This window comes from Eriocheir sinensis, unplaced genomic scaffold, assembly GCF_024679095.1.
Source record: "Eriocheir sinensis breed Jianghai 21 unplaced genomic scaffold, ASM2467909v1 Scaffold343, whole genome shotgun sequence".
In the NCBI taxonomy this organism is placed as follows: domain Eukaryota; kingdom Metazoa; phylum Arthropoda; class Malacostraca; order Decapoda; family Varunidae; genus Eriocheir; species Eriocheir sinensis.
This window is the reverse complement of record NW_026111658.1, coordinates 365,206-384,531: the sequence shown is the minus strand read 5'-3', so window position 1 is coordinate 384,531 and position 19,326 is coordinate 365,206. Positions and strand designations below refer to the sequence as shown.

Here is a 19,326-nt window from a genome sequence, read left to right as displayed (position 1 = left end):
GTGATTACTTACGGCTGTGTATGAAAAAGTAATTAATTATAGGTATCTGTGGCTTTCGGTTTTTCCATCTTTAACCCGTTTATATACACCATTAAATATATTTAATATAGGTAGCCCATATTTGCACCACCATTTAACAAACTGATTTTGGGTGTTTGAATAAAAAAGTTATTTTACAGAAAACTGTAATGATATTAAAAGACGTTGCATGGTTAGCGTTTAGTAAACATTACATATTTTGTATTGTGTACATTAGTTTATTTAGCCGCCGTTAAAACTCAACGATATTTGGATAAAAAAAATGGTTGCCCATATTTGCACGATCTCTCTCTCTCTCTCTCTCTCTCTCTCTCTCTCTCTCTCTCTCTCTCTCTCTCTCTCTCTCTCTCTCTCTCTCTCTCCCCTTGCGACAAGACATTGTCCCTTCAGATTGGAAAAAGGCTAACGTGACACCGATTTTTAAGAAAGGAGACAAAAAAGTACCAGGTAATTACAGGCCCATTAGTCTAACTTCGGTTGTAGGTAAGCTACTTGAGGGCATAATTAGAGACAAAATTGTGAGCTACCTTGAAAGCCTTTCATTAATTGGGGACTCACAACATGGCTTCCGAAACAAAAGATCCTGCCTATCAAATCTATTAACCTTTTATAACGACTTCTTCACTGTTTATGACGTAACCAAATCACTGGACGTAGTCGATCTTGATTTCCAGAAAGCGTTTGATAAAGTCCCGCATCATAAATTACTTTACAAATTAAAGCAAATAGGTATTGACGGTCAGGTAAACCAATGGATCGCGAATTGGTTGAGCAACAGACAACAAAGAGTAGTGATTGACGGATTTAACTCAGAGTGGGCGCCGGTCACTAGTGGCGTCCCTCAGGGCTCGGTTCTTGGCCCAGTGCTCTTCATTATTTACATCAACGACGTGGATGTTGGACTCAATAACCGCATTAGTAAATTTGCAGACGACACAAAGATTGGTAACACGGTTCTCACTGACGAAGACAGGCAAAGCCTCCAAAAGGATTTGCACAAAATTTCAGCTTGGTCGGATAGATGGGAGATGCCCTTTAACGTAGACAAGTGCCAGGTCCTTCAAGTTGGAACGAGGAATAAGAAGTTTGATTACGAAATGCGCGGCGTTAAACTCAAAAGCGTTCAATGCGTCAAGGACTTGGGGGTCAAAATAGCGTCAAACCTCAAATTCTCACAGCAATGCATCGATGCAGCAAATAAAGCGAACAGAATGTTGGGCTTCATTAAAAGAAACTTTTTATTTAAGAATAAAGATGTAATACTCCCGCTCTACAACAGTTTAGTCAGACCCCACTTGGAATATGCGGTATAGTTTTGGTCTCCCCACCATGCAAAGGATATTGCTAAATTAGAAGGTGTTCAGCGTCGGGCAACGAAAATGATCCCTTCCTTGCGCAACAAATCCTACGAAGAAAGGCTTTCGACCCTTAACATGTTCTCTCTTGAGAAACGTCGCCTCCGAGGAAAACTGATCGAATGTTTTAAAATACTTAATGGTTTCACGAATGTAGACAGATCAGCATTGTTTATGATCGATGACACTTTGCGCACGAGGAACAATGGCGTAAAACTCAGATGTAGACAAGTAAATTCAGACTGCACCAAATTTTTCTTCACCAACGTTGCAGTGCGAGAATGGAATAAGCTCCCATCATCAGTGGTCCAGTGTAACACGATTGACTCCTTCAAAAATAAGCTCGACCGTCACTTCCTTCAACTTAATATCAACTAGAGTAGAAATGCAACGTTTTGGAGTTTTCTGATTAATGTAAAATCACTTAGTTAAGGACAGACCACCAAGTCTGGACCATGGGGTCTGTGGTCTGATTTTCTTTGTAAATCTTTGTAAAAATCTCTCTCTCTCTCTCTCTCTCTCTCTCTCTCTCTCTCTCTCTCTCTCTCTCTCTCTCTCTCTCTCACAGTAAGGCAGGGAAGGGAAGGGAGGAAAGGTAGGGGAGGGAGGAAGGGAGTGAGTGGGGGAGGGAAGGGGAGTGAGTGGGGGAGGGAAGGGGGAGCCTAAGGGGCGTACTTGTGTAGTCATTGCGGCGGCGTGTTGGGGATTGAAAGTGGAGACAGGAATGAAAAGCAGCGAGGAGTGAACAGAGTAGAAAATGTATAAAAAAAAAAAGTTAAAATATGCACTAATGGCTTCTTTAGTTTAAGATACAAGTGAGGAGGCGGTTTTAAAAGTTATATATTGCTTAGTCTATTTTGAAGTAGATGGCATTAAAAATAAATTATAAATAAATGCAGCGTGGTGATGTGACTGAGTAGAGTGGAAAATATACGTTAAAGAAGAAAGATGAGCAAAAACCAGGCCCTGTGAACGAACATGAATTAGGAAGTAGGTAACATTCACACTCTTATAATGAAAATAATATAAATAGCTTTCTTATTAGAAATTCGGCGGCATCTGGACAGTTGTAAGATAAAGGAATGGAGTCCTGCGCGGTGATGGGGCTGGAGTGAGAAATATGAGTAAAAAAAGTTTAAAAAAGAGCGCTGGGAATCTTCTTGTGTGAAGAAGTAGGTGACATTCAGGCAGTTATAAGAGGTTTCAATACATACTCAGGCCCACTGAGCTAATTTACTCAGTTGTGTCATGCTCTTATTGTGTCAGCATGTCAGAGCCAGTCTCTGAAGAAGACCTGCTGTTGATTGCACCATGTAGAAATAGTAGTAGCTCGTAGTACCACATTGATGGCCGATATACTTCATCAGATGCTGCGCCAGACTTGAATGAAGCAGTTACTTTCTTACATTCTTTCCTGAATGATGACCGCAGGGTGTTTATTTTCTTAACTACAGAATCTCTGTTTGTATTCTCGTCTTTTTCTTTCAGTTTATTCACTAATTTTTCGTACGCAGCATTGTTCATGTTCCTATCCGAGTACTCTTTACTTTTTACCTTCCAGATACACTCATGTTGTTTATACATTGCAATAAATTCACGCCAGAACGTATGGTCTTCAGTGCTGCCACTCATTGTGGCGACTGGCAACAGTAGCAAAAATATTTTCCTCACTGCGATGTACCCCATGTAAATAATGTCACGCCTCCCCACACACGCTCAAACTAGGCTTGCGCAGTGCCAGCACTGCGCGGGCTGGCACTGCGCGGGGGTTTTCAGGCAGCGACTGAATTTACAAATTGTCCGCGCTGGGCCCGTGCAGTTACACAAACTAGACCCACACACGCACAAACTGCAGTGCCCAAACCAGTTTGTGCAGTGTGTTTGCACAGTGCCACTGAGCGTCTATGGGGGCCTTAAGAAACATTACATACGCTCAGGGAATGTTAAAAAATGCAAGTTCAATATATGTAAGCTAAAGAACTCAATAGAAATGACGATGATGATGAAATGATGATGAGCAAAAGAGAGGGAGGGGGGGGGGAGGGGGGCAGGAGTAGGCTATCAATAAGGAAGAGGAAACAAAAGAGAGAGAAAGCGGAATGGATAAAGAATGGTGGGAAAGCGACAAGAAAATAGGATGGAGAAGAAGGAAGGAGGAAGATACATAAAACAAAGAAAGGAAAGATAAAGAGATGGAAGAAGTAATGAAAAATTGAGAAGGGAAAATATGAGGAAAGAAAAAAATGATGATGAAGAGAAAGTGTAATTGATAAATAATGTTGGGAAAATCAGAAGAAAAGAGGCAGAAGGAAGATAAAGAAAACAAGCGCTATAAACAACAGGATTTCCGGAAAGAAAAATATAAATAAGAAAGATTAGTGAGTGAGAAAGGAGAGCAGGAGAAAAGAAAAATGATGTGGAGGGAAAGCAAAGAGAGAAAGCGTAAGATAGATAATGGCGGGAAAGTCAGAGGATAGGACGCCAGAGAAAATGCAGAAAACAAAGATCAGAAGATAATAAGAGGATGGATATAAAATGATGAGAAAAATGTTGATGGGAAGTGAGAGGGAAAGATGAAAAGGGAAGATAGAGAAAATAAATATTAGAACATAATAAAATGAAAGATATAAAAGATATGTTGAAAAAGTGATTATGAGGAGAAAAGAAAAATAATATCGAGGAAAAGTGTAATAGATAAGTAACTGACGAAAAATGAAAAGAAAAGAAACAGCAGGAAGATACAAAAAAAAAAAAACAGAGTGGAAAGTTAAAAAGAAATAAAAGAAGTAATGGAAATGTGAGAAGCAAGAATAGTGGAAAGAAAAATGAGAACGAAGAAAAGAAAATAAACAAAGCGAGAAGAAAAGAGGTAAGAGGAACGATTAGAAAGTAATGAGGAAAGATAAATAGACGAAAGATATATGAGTGGAAAAGTGAGAAGCAAGAAGGCAACAAGGGGAAGAATAATAAGAGGAAAAATAAATACACGAAAGAAATATTAGAGGAAAAGTGAGACGTGAGGGAGGAAGAGGAGATGAGACAAATGATATCAAGAAAGAAAAGGAGGAAGAGAGATGTGAAAGAGAAATGACGATGGAAGATATGAGAGAAAAGTATAACATAGAAAAACGACAGGAAAGTTAGAAGAGAAAAATACAACGAGAAAAATATAAGAGAAAATAAAAAGAAAACTCAAAATAAGTAGGAAAAAAATGTAATATAGGACTAATGACTGAAAATGAAAAGAATAGGCAAGAAAAGATTACGAGGAAGAATATTACAATGAGAAATGAATATATAAATGGAAGAAAAGAAAGCAAAGAGGAAATATTAGAGAGATAATGAGTGAAAAATGTCAAACAAAAAGAGGAAGAAATAAGAAATAGAATAACGAGCAAAAGTATAGGAAAAAAATATAGAAGGTAAGGAAGAATTATTTAAGATACGAAAGATCAAGAAGAAAGAAGGAAATTAAGCAATAAATTAGCTGAAGGAGAAGAAAGAAAAACAAGTAAAAAAAATTACTGAAAAAATCAGGGAAAGAGTGTGAAGAAAATATAGAGTGTGATAAAAAAGAGAAAGGACCAAAGGCAGTAAATATATGGATATAAAGCGGACGGGAAAGAAAAGAATGATGGACAATGTGGGAAGAAAGATGAAGAAAAATGGGTACTAGAGAAAGACGGATGGATAGAATATGTAGGTGATGAAGAAAGAGCTCGAGTAATAAATAAATAACGAGGAAGAAGAGGAAAAAGAGGAAGGTAACAAATATGGAGAAGGAAAACTAGGAAAATGAGAAAAACAAATGTAAGCCTTTCTTGTTACCAACTTTAAGTGGTTTGTGTTATGTGTTAATATTTGATAATTTTAAGGCGCGACTGTTATCTCACGTCAGGTCCGGTGTACCGTTGCCTGCTTTCTCCAGTTGATAGAAGTCGTGAGACAACACAATAGCCTTTCAGTTAAGTGATGTGTGGCCGAGCGGTAGCCGTTATAAGTTCACTTTAGTTCACTTTAGTTCCCTTTAGTTCTCTCTCTTAGGTTAATACAAATAGCAAATGTATTTTAACTATATTAACAGTTGTACTACAAAAGGTTTACAGTTTACGAGAGCGAGACGCACGAAATCAGAGACAGCCACACCGCTGCAGGGCTCGGGGCGGCAGAGCACCGCTCGCCTGCCCGTCACCCGTCTTCTCTCCCTTCTCCGCGTTGTTCGCCCGTTTTATTTGCTTGTAGTTCGTCCGGAAGGGTGTGGGCTCCGGTTGATGACTGTTGATGAAAGTCATCATTTGCTGATCCTAGTGTCAGTTCATCACAGCTTCCCACGGCCAAAAGCACGACGTGTTGTTAAACATCCTGTTGTGCGACACCGACCGGGTGTCGCCACACGTACAGTCATACATACACATGTACATTATAATATACACATTTCATCGCTCGGTTCTCTAAAAGTCGCGACCTCGCGACTCACCCGACCTTTAAAAGCAGTGTACCTACCCATGTTACAGTCGCACAATGTGTACTAGTTAAACGAGGTCCTGTTATGGTTGCATTAAAAAAAATATATATATACAAGTCAGAGCCCGCCTAACGATACAACATCGGGAAATGCCAATGATAATAAAAATAATCATGGAAGTAACAAGAAATGGGCAAAGTAAATACAGGGCGAGGTAAATAGGGCTAGGATCGTGGACATGGAAGCTCAGTACTATTCCGAGAAAACAAAATAATAGCTCTAAAAATTATTTACATGATACATCCTAGAAAAATTAAATTGACTAAACTGTCATTAGGATACATGGTAATGGAGCTATTTGGAATAGTAAAAAGAAAAAGGAACAATCCTTGAAGAAGATCTGCTACACACTGAACCTTCGAGTCACACCTTGACACAAAACTGTCGCAGAGAAACACTCATCCGTTGCGTGACAATTAATTGCCAGTGTCGTTACCCTCGGCACGCCTTTGAGACGGGTGGGGTTTACAACAATAGATAAGGTTGTGTGAAAAGAAGTAATGTTATCCGTAGAGTCTCCTAATAGTTACAATGTGATGACAAGGACAAGTCTGGAGAACCTTAGAAGCATCGGCAGTCAGCACCACTAACTCCTAATATTCCGTTTTTCAGGTCTACAGTACTATAAAAGAAAATCCTGTCATCAAGTTGTGAAATCACTGTTGTAATAAATCTCACTGAAATATATAATTCCAGCATAATTGATTAAAGTAATTCCAGCATTAATAAGCATCAAATGAAAAAGACAAATTTCCACCTATCACTCGATCGTAACGAACGTGGATGACTGACATCTTTGACGCCAAAAATAATTCCCGTAACGGGTAACAGTGGTATGTCAAGTAAGGGTAAGTAAGACTTGTCTGCTTACTTCCAAAGCTTACAGATACTCACATGCTGGTTACGATAAAAGTTAGGGACAGCATCTGCTCAAGTTAAGTCTGTCAGTGCAGAGAAAAAGTATGTTTTAAGCAGAAGCACATGAGGTTCAAGGTTAAATTGTACCTACCCTATGTTAGTCTACACCCTCGGTTATTACGGCTCCAATTAAATAAAGAAGACTGACTGCCTTGCATCAACTCAGCAATAAAAGAAAATAGTGGGTTAGAGTGAAATGTATTACTCAAGCACTCCCCTTCTCGCATGAAAAAGATGCAGGCAAAAGCTTAGGAACCAAACATAAATTAGTAGATGCGAGGATGCAGGTTATAGTCGTGTGGTGGAAAGATACACAAAGCAGCGTCAGGATGAACCTCAGGCCGGCGCTAGTCTTTGGAGACGATCACTATGCACCATTCTGTGCAAAAAAAAAAAGATCGTAAAGCTCAAATTTCCAACCACCTATTTATCTGACTATTTCTGCCTAAACCACGGGTAAAAGAACACACCAAGGAATTTTTGATTACCGCTGGTGACACCCAAAAAGGTTTAGGTCAGAGGGTCGCGAAGGCCCCCCTCCCCGACGAACGTGTCGACGCAAACGAAGCTTCAAAAAGGACCCAAAATTACTTTAAATGCCATAAAAGTTGGCTGATAAAACCGTGTAGGTTTCCAGTGGGGCTGTAGTCAAGGGATACTGCACTCCTTCGAAAAGGAACTTTAAGGACAATCATGTACACAATGAACTCTAGTAATAATCTAGCATTAGCTACATAAATGGTTTCTCCTTCTGTCTAGTTTCCCTGTTTAAAACACGAGATCAAATCAGTAGATAGCCTATAGGCGTCCACTGGCCTATTAAAAAGGCCACTCGTTTGCACGGTGTCCACAGCAAAATATACACCCTTTATGAGGCTGTGTTGCCCATCTTCCCCAAATGTTTCAAGAAAAAGTGACCGAAACGCATCATGAACCTTCCGTCCTGTGAACGCGCTCCTATTTATGAGGGCCGGCGTTCCCGTTCCCGGGACTGACCTTCGAGCGGCTGAAAGATATTTTATCTCCTGGATTTGACACGAATGAAATGTCCATGACAATCTCACTTTGAAACAAGAAGTCCCTGGGCGAGCATTCTGCCTCTCTTGCTACCCTGCGAAAGGGCTAACTGCTGTTGCTGTTAGCGGGTGATTAGGGGCAGAAGCCATTGTGGGATTAGTAAGGTAAGTAAATACCTCTTGGTTGCACATGCAGCGTAGGAGGAGCAAGCACCCTTTGAAGACTGCTACACTCCTTGCATGAGAACAGTTACCGTTATCCTTGACGGCACTGTTCTTTCTCTCTACCAACCCCTCATAGTCCTCGGGTCAGGTATCTCTGCCATTAAAAAGTTACTAGTAAAATGATGAGTAAAATGGTAAAAGAAAAAAAATATTGCTGCAAAAATACGTAAAGTAATAATCATTCACCGCTAAGTATGTGCTCACTCCTCCCCGATGCTTTTAAAATGCTTATCACTTATCTTGATATTATTATTTCTTCTTGTTCTATTTGATCTATCAATTGTAAAGTAATCTTCCGCATTAATATCACTGAATCCTTTAAACATATTAAACAACTATATTAGATCGCCTCGCATTCTTCATTTTGATAGGCTGAATAAACTTACTTCTTTAAGCCTTTGTTCAAAAGATAAATTTCTTAATCTAGGAATCATTTTTGTTATTCTCCGTTCAACCCATTCTAACTTTTCTACGTCTTTTCTGTAATTGGGAGACCAAAACTATACACAGTACTCTAGACGGGGTCGAACCAGCGAATCATAGTTTTAATATTACTTTTTTTCTGATTTATTATTTTAAAGACTCGTCCGATGAGGCCAACCAATTTGTTCGCGGTTTTAACTTAATATAGTGATTCCAAGATCTTTTTCTTTACTTACTGCAGAAAGTTGTCGGCCATTCATTACGTACTGTACGCGATTGTTATTGTTTCCGATGTGTAACACTTTACATTTGTCAACGTTAAATTTCATTTGGCCCAATGTGCAAGTCGATCTAAATCTGATTGTAATGCTTCTTCGTCGAGTGTCGTAGTTACCTTACTAGCGATTTTTGTGTCATCAACATATTTTGATACTTTGCATGTGAGCCCATCATCGATATCTTTAACAAAAATTAAGAAGAGCATGAAGCCAAGCACTGATCCTTGAGGTACGCCGCTTCTGACATCGATTCAGTTAGATGAAACACCGTTTAGATTTTAAACGGTGTAGTTCTAAACTTTAGAACTACTCTCTGTCTCCGCTCAGAGAGCCAGTCTACAAGCCAATTGTGAATGTTACCCGAGATACCGTGCGCCAATAGTTTACTGAGCAACCGTTTGTGGGGGACTCTATCAAATGCCTTTTGAAAATCCAGATAAATGATATATACTGATCTGCCTTCATCGAACACCTCAAAAATAAAATGAAAAAAATTAAGTAAGTTAGTCAAACACGAACGTTTACTACGGAAGCCATGTTACGAATTATTTGTTATAATATTTTCTTCGAAGAATTTCACCATATTGTCGCGAATGATAGTCTCCATTAACTTACAAACAATCGATGTCAGGCTAATTGGTCGATAGTTTCTTGGATGAGACTTGTACCCCTTTTTGAAAATTGCCGTGACATTTGCTAGTTTCCAATCCGACGAAACTTTTCCAGCTGTTAAAGATCTTTTAAAAAAAGATAGAGAGCGGTTTACAAATTTGATGTATGATTCCTTTTATAATTCTAGGTGTAATTTTGTCTGGACCAGGAGCTTTGCTTACTTCAATCTTTTCAATTGTGCATTAAATGTAATTTTTTACGATGAGCACGCCATTCAAAATCTTTTCGGTCCTTCTAACCTCCGGCAGTTGAGGTGATGAACAATCTTCGTCGGTAAATACGGATGCGAAAAAGTTATTTAGGATTGTAGCCATTTCATTTTCATCGTTCGTGTGGTTACCATTGTCATTACCAAGCGGTCCGATACTACAAGTGAGTGATTTTTTTATTATTTACATAGCAAAAAAATTCTTTAGGATTATATTTACTTGTTTCCGTTATATATTCGTCAAGAATTTTCTTGCTACGTTCTATTAATTTCTTGGTTTCGCGGCGAATTCTGTCCAACTCTATTTTCTCAGCCTCACTCTGGATTGATATAAATCTACTGTATACGCGTTTTTTTAGAGAGAGGCTATTTTGAATTTCGTTATTCCACCATTTGGGTTTCTTCTAAAAAGATGAACATCAGTTACGATATTGTGGTGAAGGCCTCCCACGATTTATCAATATCTGTTTCCGTCGAAATTATAGTCCAGTCAATGTTTTTTAGAATTGATCGGAGTCTTACGAAATTCGCTCTCTGATAATCAGGCACCTTTTCTTTACTATGAGTTACTTGACTTTCTTTCATCTAGAACTACGTAGAACTAAAAACTGGACCAACATTTACTTCGTTGATTAGATCAGCTGTCGCTGAAATGATAAGGTAAAGTATATCATTTTCTCAAGTCGGTTATTGAACGTGTTGATGTAAATCACTCTCTAATAAATCTGTGTACAGGTCGAGCCCTGTATGAGAATTCAACGGTTCGCCCCATCTTTTCACTGGCAAGTTAGTCCCCCACAATTACTGTCTCGCAACTGCTACTTGTTTCTAATATTAATTCACTTAACGCGTGGTCGATATCAAGAGTCTGCCCTGGCGGTCAATAGATTAGTCCAACTACTATTTTACGAGACTTATTTTTAATTTCAATGAGAATCATGTCCACATTGGTTATAACATCTGTTTTCACGAATACTGAATGGAGAGAGTTGTGGATATATAACATAACGCCCACACCCTGTCTGTTCTCTCTTTCATGACTAAAAGTCGTATAACCCGGTAATCTATATTCCGCAATGAAATCTCTATTTGAAGTGTCTATCCAAGATTCTGTGATTCCGATAATGTGATAACGATTTGTAGCTGCTAGTGCTTTTAAGTCTTCAAATTTGTCACGTAGGCTACGAGCGTTTATATAGCAAGTTTTAATGTGATTCGAGTCGGGAGTTGCGCGGGCTGAGTGCTCTCTCACGGTGGAGCTGCTGGTGTTCTCACCTTGGTGTTGTTGTTTTTTACATTCAAAGAGCCACTTGGTCACAGAGCAGCCTCCCGAAACGGGCTGCTCCAACAGGATTTAAGTGGATGCCATCGTCAAGGAACAAGTCCGAATCGTAGTAAAAATTGTTCCAGAAGTTAACGAACTGGACGTTTTCTTGTGGGCAAAGGGACTGAAGTCTGTTGTTCGTGCTGAAGGCCTTACTGTAAAAGCAAGGTTCGGCACCGACCCTCGGGAGAATTCCTGAGATTATGATGTTACTGGCATCCGTTTTTCGTTTATACTGCTTGATCATGCGGCTGTATTTTTCAAGCTGTTCCTCAGAACGGGTTGTCCTTACGTCATTTGTGCCCGCGTGAATGACAAAGAGGGTGTTTCGGTCGGCATTACTCGTGACATCATCGCACGCTGCGGTGATGTCGTCCAGTCTGGCACCTGGATAGCAGTAACGTTTTCTGCGGCCGTTTTATGAACGATCACAGAACTCAACCAGCTAGCCACGCACCATGGAGTCCCCAACTAGGCGAGTCTCAAACTCATCCTCCATGGTGTCTGTCAGCACCTGCAACCTATTGAAGGTAGTGGGGGTCAGTAAATGTTTGATTGCCTGCTTCGGTTTGGCTCCATTCCTTACAGGTTGGAACCCGTCATCCTTTGAAGCAGGAAGAGAACCGTTATGTGGGGCAGGCTGGGAGTTGGCCTGTAAGGCAGGCTGGGAGTTAGCCTGTCAGGCAGGCTGGGAGTTTGCTTGTGAGGCGGGCTGGGAGTTTGCCTGTGAGGCAGGCTGGGAGTTAGCCTGTGAGGCAGGTTGGGGGTTAGTCTGTGAGGTAGGTTGGGGGTTAGTCTGTGAGGCAAACTGGGGGTGAGCCTGTGATGCAGGCTAGGAGTTAGCCTGTGAGGCAGGCTGGGAGTTAGTCTGTGAGGCAGGCTGGGGGTTAGTCTATGAGGCAGACTGGGAGTTAGCCTGTGAGGCAGGCTGGGAGTTAACCTGTGAGGCAGATAACTCGTCCTTCCGTGAAGCAGGAGGGTTGTTTAAAGGGGGCACAGTCTCGGTGGAGGGCCTCTCCACCATCAATGGTGGAGTCACTGCCACATTGCTCGCAACAAATTCCTGAAGGGCTTCAAACTTCTTTTCAAGAGCATGGTGTTTATTTTTTACACTCGGTCACAGCATGCGTAAGTCTTAATCTTTGAACACAGAGGCGACAAATTCTACTCAGCTGGAAGTACTGAGCTGCAAATCGTCCGGAACAGACGTCACAATTACGGAGTGTCGAAGGCATTGTAAAAAGATTAAGCAGGTTCACAATTCGGGCAAATATCAAAAAGCGCTTTCGAAATTACTTAAAGTGTGACCGTATACTGAAATGGATAAAGAATGTGCATGGAAGTTAGATACTGCTGTGTTAGATGCCTCCAACACTGGTAGTTCGTTCCCACAGTGTCTTGAAAACGCCTGAAAGATGAATCGCTTTTCCTGAGCCTCGGTCAGGAGAGATCTTTCACAACCCGGCGCTTTTCAGCTATTGTTCTCTTAGTTTTGTCCCATAGAACGGGGTCGGAGTAGTCACCCAGAGCAAAGGTGGCAAGGGAGGAGAGGAACCAGCAACTCGTTCCCACTTTCCGAATCGTCTAACACAGCTCTGCGACCCTTTCGAGGCCTGGCCAGTGGCACCTGTCACCAGGTGTTCTCCATTCACTCTAGAGAGTATCAGACGCCCTTCCAGAAAGAACAAAAAGCTGAAATATTCCTTGACTATAAGAAAACCCCTCAGAAACTCCACCTAGAAGCCAGGAGGTATAACTTAATAAGCCCCACGGAAGACATCTCTTTCAGGAGAAAAGAACAAGAATGAGCTGCTATGCAGAATAGGGATGGGAGTTCCGTCGTTAGAGGGAAGGGACGAGGATCTCACACCGACAGCTGGTTCCCAGGGAAGCTTTTCAGTGTACAGGTCGCCACATTCCTCTACACCACAGGCCTAAATAATTAGGCACGGTCCAGCTAACTAGGACCCTGGAACTCCAGCCATTGTCTCATAAAGAGATCCTCTGCCTGCAGTCCAATCCACCACTGCTGCTGCCTAGAGGCGTCACCATGACCCTGGCACGGGAGACAGATCGGGTATTACACCTTGTCCAAGGGTGACCTGAGATTATGCAAGGTAGGGGCATCTAGTTTCCTGAGCTGAAAACACTTCACCCGCATACCGGGAAAAGGGAGGAAGAGGGGGAGGAGGAGGAGGAATTACTAAGGGGATACAAGCGTTGTGGTTAGATAAATAAGGAAAAAGAAAGTAAAAAATAACATAAGAAATGTGACACGATGAAAGGGATACACGGAAAAATGGGTAAAAGAGAGGAATAAAAATCAATGTAGAAACGTACAGGAAAAAAAATAAAGATGAAAGTCAGAGAGAGAGAGAGAGAGAGAGAGAGAGAGAGAGAGAGAGAGAGAGAGAGAGAGAGAGAGAGAGAGAGAGAGAGAGAGAGAGAGAGAGAGAGAGAGATTAAGTTTTATTGCAACGCGAAAAAGAACGGAGGCAAAGGAGAAAGGTGGTAGGAAGAAGAAGAGGGAGGGAAGAGGGAGAGACAGAAAAATGATGTGGAGAGAATGGCGAGATGGCAAAAGTTCGTAGGAGAGAGAGAGGAGGAGAAAGGAGGGAAAGACGAGGCGAAAAATACGAGCTCGCTGACACAGATGAAGGGGAAAACACGAGGACTCTGACACTGGCGGAGGGAAGTGATAAAGGTGAATGAAAGGTAACAATGTTACTTACTCAAGGAATACCAGCAAAAAATATACGATAAAATATCAGTAATAATTGTAGCAGCGGCAATAATAATAATAATAATAATAATAATAATAATAATAATAATAATAATAATCCTGCCAAGTGTTTGTATATTGTTTAGTTAACTTAGATTTAGTTTTTCAGCACAGAATAACGTTTTGAAATCGCTTTATTATTCGACATCAGATTAAAAAACAATGAAAGATGAAAAGAAGCAATCCTCGCCAATCCCACTCTCAACTACAGCGAAGAAAGACAACCCAAGAACATAAGGTAGTTGCTGTAGAACATAATATTATAAAACGCAAATCTTGGCTCCAACAACAATTAAAAAACAACCTGTGACTGAGGAAGAAAGATGAAGAAAAAATAAATGTTAGCAGAGCGTGGTTTCGATCCACGGACCTCTGGGTTATGGGCCCAGCACGCTTCCACTGCGCCACTCTGCTGATGTTTCGTTCAGAGGACCTTAAGCCTACGTTTCCCGCGCGCGCGCACGTGTGTGTGTGTGTGTGTGTGTGTGTGTGTGTGTGTGTGTGTGTGTGTGTGTGTGTGTGTGTGTGTGTGTGTGTGACCCTTGTTTTCGCTTACGTCTTTGTTTTTCCTTTTTTTTTATTATTTTTTTTTTTTTTACGTCGCGGCCTATAGCGCCGGTAGTCTTTTTCCCGGTGGGGCCTGATGGGCGGCCCAAGGCTTCTTCCCGGTGGGTCCTGATGGTCGGCCCAGCCCGTTCTGGCGCAGGCGAGTGTTTATAGTGGCGCCATCTTGCATTGACTCATGCTGCCCTCCCGGAGCTCATCTTTAATCCTAGAATCTAGAGTCCGGGTTGATAGGTGGTCTTCTGGACAGCATATGGGTAGTTTTAAGCCACTCGGCGGCGGCTGAAAAATCCCAGCTTGGTGGCACCGGGCGGGGATTGACCTCGCGTCCTCCTGAAAGCGGTGGTGTTACTCTGTCGATTCAGCCACCGCCTCCCCAAATTGGCTATTATTGTTTTCATTGAGGTTCTCTAATTGTTATTTTTCTTTGTTCTTCTTTTGCTTTCGTATTTATCCTGTCATGTCTTTCTGCCTCGAGTCCTCATTGTCTCCCCCCTGTATATGCCTTCCCTTCCTCCACTCCTCATTGTCTCTCTCTCTCTCTCTCTCTCTCTCTCTCTCTCTCTCTCTCTCTCTCTCTCTCCACACAAGAATGCCACAAAAAAACACAGAAAAAAGCAAACACAAACATGGAAACACAAACAGTTTGAAGGGGACAGACAGGAAGAGAGAGAGAGAGAGAGAGAGAGAGAGAGAGAGAGAGAGAGAGAGAGAGAGAGAGAGAGAGAGAGAGAGAGAGAGAGAGAGAGAGAGAGAGAGAGAGAGAGAGAGAGAGAGTGTTTAATGGAAAATACATAAACGAACAGACGGATTCGGAGACAGTGAGAAACGATAGACAAAACGCGTCGTGTTCTCGTCCATAACAGAAACAAACGCTTCACACCTGGCGAGGCGTCTGAGCCTGGAAAGAGGTGAAATTATTCCCTCCTACCCAGGGATCATAAAAGTAGGAGGAAGTAGTGAAACTATGGAAGGAAGGGAGGACATAATAAGGGAAGGAGTGAGGAAGGCATGATAAGACTGAAGTAAGAATGAGAGAATGAACGAAGGAGAATGGAATAAAGAGAAGGAAAGATGCTTGCATCACAGGAAAAAAGATATTAAGGAAGGAAGGAATAAGGAAACAAGGGGAGATTTTTGGATGCAGGAAATCTTGGAAGAAAAGAAGGAATGAAAATTAGAAATAGGAAAGGATTAATGTTGGTAGCAGGACTGGTGGGTAATTGTAGGGGTTTGGGAGTTACCGGTTGATAAGATGAAGGAAATTGATCGTATTATTAGAAGGAAGGGAACCGCAATGAGTGGGGGAAGGAAGGAAGGAGCAAAGAGAGGACAGACGGACGGAAATACTAGAAATAGGATTTTATTATAGAAGGACCGAACGAACTCTCGGAAAGCAAGAAGCGTTAAAATAAGCACTCAAGGTCTGGGTCGCCCCTCCTCCCCAGGCCCTGAGGCTACCAGCGTTAAGCATTCGTGGCCTGGGGCGGGCCACCTCCGAAACACTTCGGCCTCCCTATGGAAGTCCTCTCAGTTTTATTGGAATGTTCCCAAAAGTTAATGACACACGGTGTTAATTAGGCGTAGCGTGGATTTCATAGGCATGCATACATGGCTAGAGGCTTGGTGAGTGCCACCAGCTCTAGACTCGCCCCCGTGCAATGTCAACTCCAAGCTCCCTAAATTCACCCTTCCAAAACCGAGGTGATATGTCTGGTCACACCCAAAGTAGGGTAACACTCTCAGAAGTGCCAACACCAGCGATGACCAAGCAGACGCCTGACGTGAGCATACTCGGGGAATACTTCCCCGCGATGGAGCGCGTGCGGGTCATGTACTGCGAGGAGGTCCAAGAGCTGCTGGACTGCGGCCGGGGCCGCCTTGCCGGAAAGTTCCGCTACGTCCACTGCTCCCAGAAACACTCCTTCGAGCTGGCCCCCGGCCAGGGCGTGCAGCTGTGGATGAAGTCTCGGCCCCCCCACACCCTCTACTTCCCTGGCGAGGCGTGCAGGGAGGCCATGGTGCACGCCGTGCTGCTCTACCGCGGCCTGGACGACAAATACTGCTTCTTTGACAGCAACTTTGCCATCGTCCCGACCCTCGAGGTGATGGCTGTGGCGAACCGCTCCGGCCTGGCCTCCGTGCACTACCGCACCGAGCAGCCCGGCCTGCAGAGCGTAGCCCTCAACACTTGCCAGTACTACTGTCTGGCCTTCATGAGCTTCATCGTGCAGCACCCATACCTGCCCACCAGATGGCTCATTAGGGAGTTCGCCAAGAACATGCGGCCGCAGGGTGACGAGAAGGCGATGCGCATCACCCAGGAGATTTTTGACGAGGCGGGCATCATCAGGGACTTTGAGAGTGCCGGGACGCCCGGTCACGCGCACCGGCCCAGCCGCGTCGCGAGGTGGGAGGGCGGCAGAAGGCGGCCCGTGAAGAGGCTGCGTGTGCCAAGCAACTATCTGAAGGGCCTGACGCGGGAACAGGCCAGGACGCTGCTTAACAACAACGTGACGGTGTCTCTGGTACAGGGGAAAGCGGCTGGCTGTCACGGCCTGCTCCCGCTTCGTCACCATGGCAGGAAAAGAAACAGACCCAATCAAGGCCCGGACAACCTTCATAGGCACACCTGCAAACAAGGGAGCTGCCAAGCCCAGTCATCTACCTGTGCGGGCACGGGCACCACGGAGCCTGCCCGCCGCCCAACAAGTCACACCTACACAGGCTCCCCTAAGAACAGCCACCCCACTGAAGACGGAGCTACACTTAAGGAAGAACAACTTATAGATTACGGAAACACGCGCCACCCACACTGCCGGCCGTTCTGGATGCTTTATGCACCAAAGAACTCAAGCCTACCGGCTTCTTTCAGACTCCTTATGTTCTTATGTTCTCTCTTTCTCTCTCTCTCTGTTATCTATCTATCTTTCTATATCTCGCTCTCGTTCTCTTCGTCCCTTCTCACCCTCCTTTGCTCCTTCCCTCCTACAAAGCATTCCCGTCTACCTCTCCCATCACCGTCACGTTATTACCCGTCTATAGAAATGAAGATCCTCGAGACGGTAATATAAGTGGTGTTGATGGGAGTGACGACAGTGATATCACGCGCGCTCTTTCCCAAATATCTCGTCTCGCAAGGCTCCTTAAATCCCTGAAAGTGGCTCAGAGTGACGACTGAAAGGTGGTGGTGGTGTGGGGTGAGTGTGGGAGGATGAGGAGGCCGTTGTCGGAGGAGAAATATAAATGAGAAAAGGAGTCGATGGAGAGTGAGAGGTGAGGGTATGCTAAGGGAGGCAATGGAGTGAGAAGAAAAGATAGATTGAGAAGGGTAAAGGAAATGTGTCTTTATAAGCTTTATTTTACAAGCTAATTATCTGCACCTTCGGTACCGGAATGAGTCTCATTTTATGTCAAAGAAACTACACAAAATACTTGAGATGATACAGTGATATTTCCAATAAGCTTAACGCTTACATTTTCAACATTATTCCTAGCATAAGGAGGGCCTCACGTGTTTTACTCATTCCAAGGATTTCTGTCATTCAACGAGCTCCAAGGAAGATGACACCCGCGTCGTGTCCCTCCCAGTGCCAGTGGGCGGAGCTTCGTCCAGCTACACAGAACATAGACCAAACCGTACGGAGGCGCGTCCTAGTACGGCCAAGGAATAGTTCTTGTAATAGTAAAAACAATTATGGCACAATAATAATAATTAAAATAATAATAGTAATAATAATATTAATAAGAATAAGAACATGAATAAGTATAAACAATGAGTGAAGATACGGAAACTCTCTCTCTCTCTCTCTCTCTCTCCGCGTTTTCCATTTTTTTTTCATTATATTACGTTTTTTTCTAGATTTTCAGGGGGGGCATGTGCCCCCTCTTGCCCTACGTGCGGGCGCCCATGCCGGGGACGCGTACAGTGGGCCTTCTGTTCGTGTAGACCAGGATCCATACGAGCGACTCTCGTATGGATCCTGGTGTAGACTGTACACAAGCGTGCCGTGCACACGCTCATAATTATATAATGTATATCGTTCGATTTCGTTCCCTTTCTTTTTTTTTTTTTATATGCTGCTGGGCGAAATAAAGCTTGGGAGGAGGTTATATTTTCGGTCCGATCAGTATGTTTATTTATTTATTTATTTATTTATTTGTTTGTTCGTGAGCAGTCTCCTGTGCACAATTTTGCGAATGTCTCAACTAATTTTTCAGGGAAGCTTCGTGTCCATCCAGAATAGAACCCATTACAATTTTGATGTCAAAGGTCAAGGTCGCACAAAACGTCAGATTGGCCTTAACTTTGGTTCTCGTCATCGTAGATACTTCAGACTTGGTTCATATTTTAGCTCATGGAAAGATGCACCTTGCATGGCCTTGACCTTGGCCTTTGACCTTGACCTCGAAAAGTTCACACAAGGTCAAAGTTTCCAAAAAAAAAATAGAATTTCATCAAATTTCCAGGCAAATGCTTCCATATGATGCGTGATCATTCAGAACAGAACCCATTAATATTTTGATGTCAAAGTTCAAAGGTCAAGGTCTCACAAAACGTCAGATTGGCCATAACTTTGGTTCTCGTCATCGCAGAGACTTCAGACTTGGTTCATATTTTAATTCATGGAAAGACGCACCTTGCATGGCCTTGACCGTGACCTTTGACCTTGGCCTCGAAAAGTTCGCCCAAGGTCAAAGTTTAAAAAAAAAAAGAATTTCATCAAATTTCGAAACAAATGGTTCCATATGATGCACCTTGCATGGCCTTGACCTTAACCTTTGACCTTGATCTCGAAAAGTTCCCCAAGGTCAAAGTTTCCCCCAAAAATAGAATTTCATCAAATTTCGAAACAAATGTTTCCATATGATGCATAGGATCGCAGTTGATGCTGATACCGATTTTCAGGACGATCTATGGCGGAGGTGTGCACTCTCCGAGTGCTATGCGTATAGTTATTAGTATTTGCAGTAGTAGTGAAAGTCGTCGTCGTAGT

The 19,326-nt window shown here is 42.8% G+C and overlaps 1 non-coding gene across 1 annotated transcript; it reads right to left on the bottom strand.

Annotated features, from left to right (window-relative positions):
• Window positions 1-14,107: 14,107 nt before the first annotated feature.
• Window positions 14,108-14,179, bottom strand: Trnam-cau (transfer RNA methionine (anticodon CAU)). The gene has a single exon. It is a non-coding gene; the product is annotated as a tRNA-Met (tRNA).
• Window positions 14,180-19,326: the final 5,147 nt, after the last annotated feature.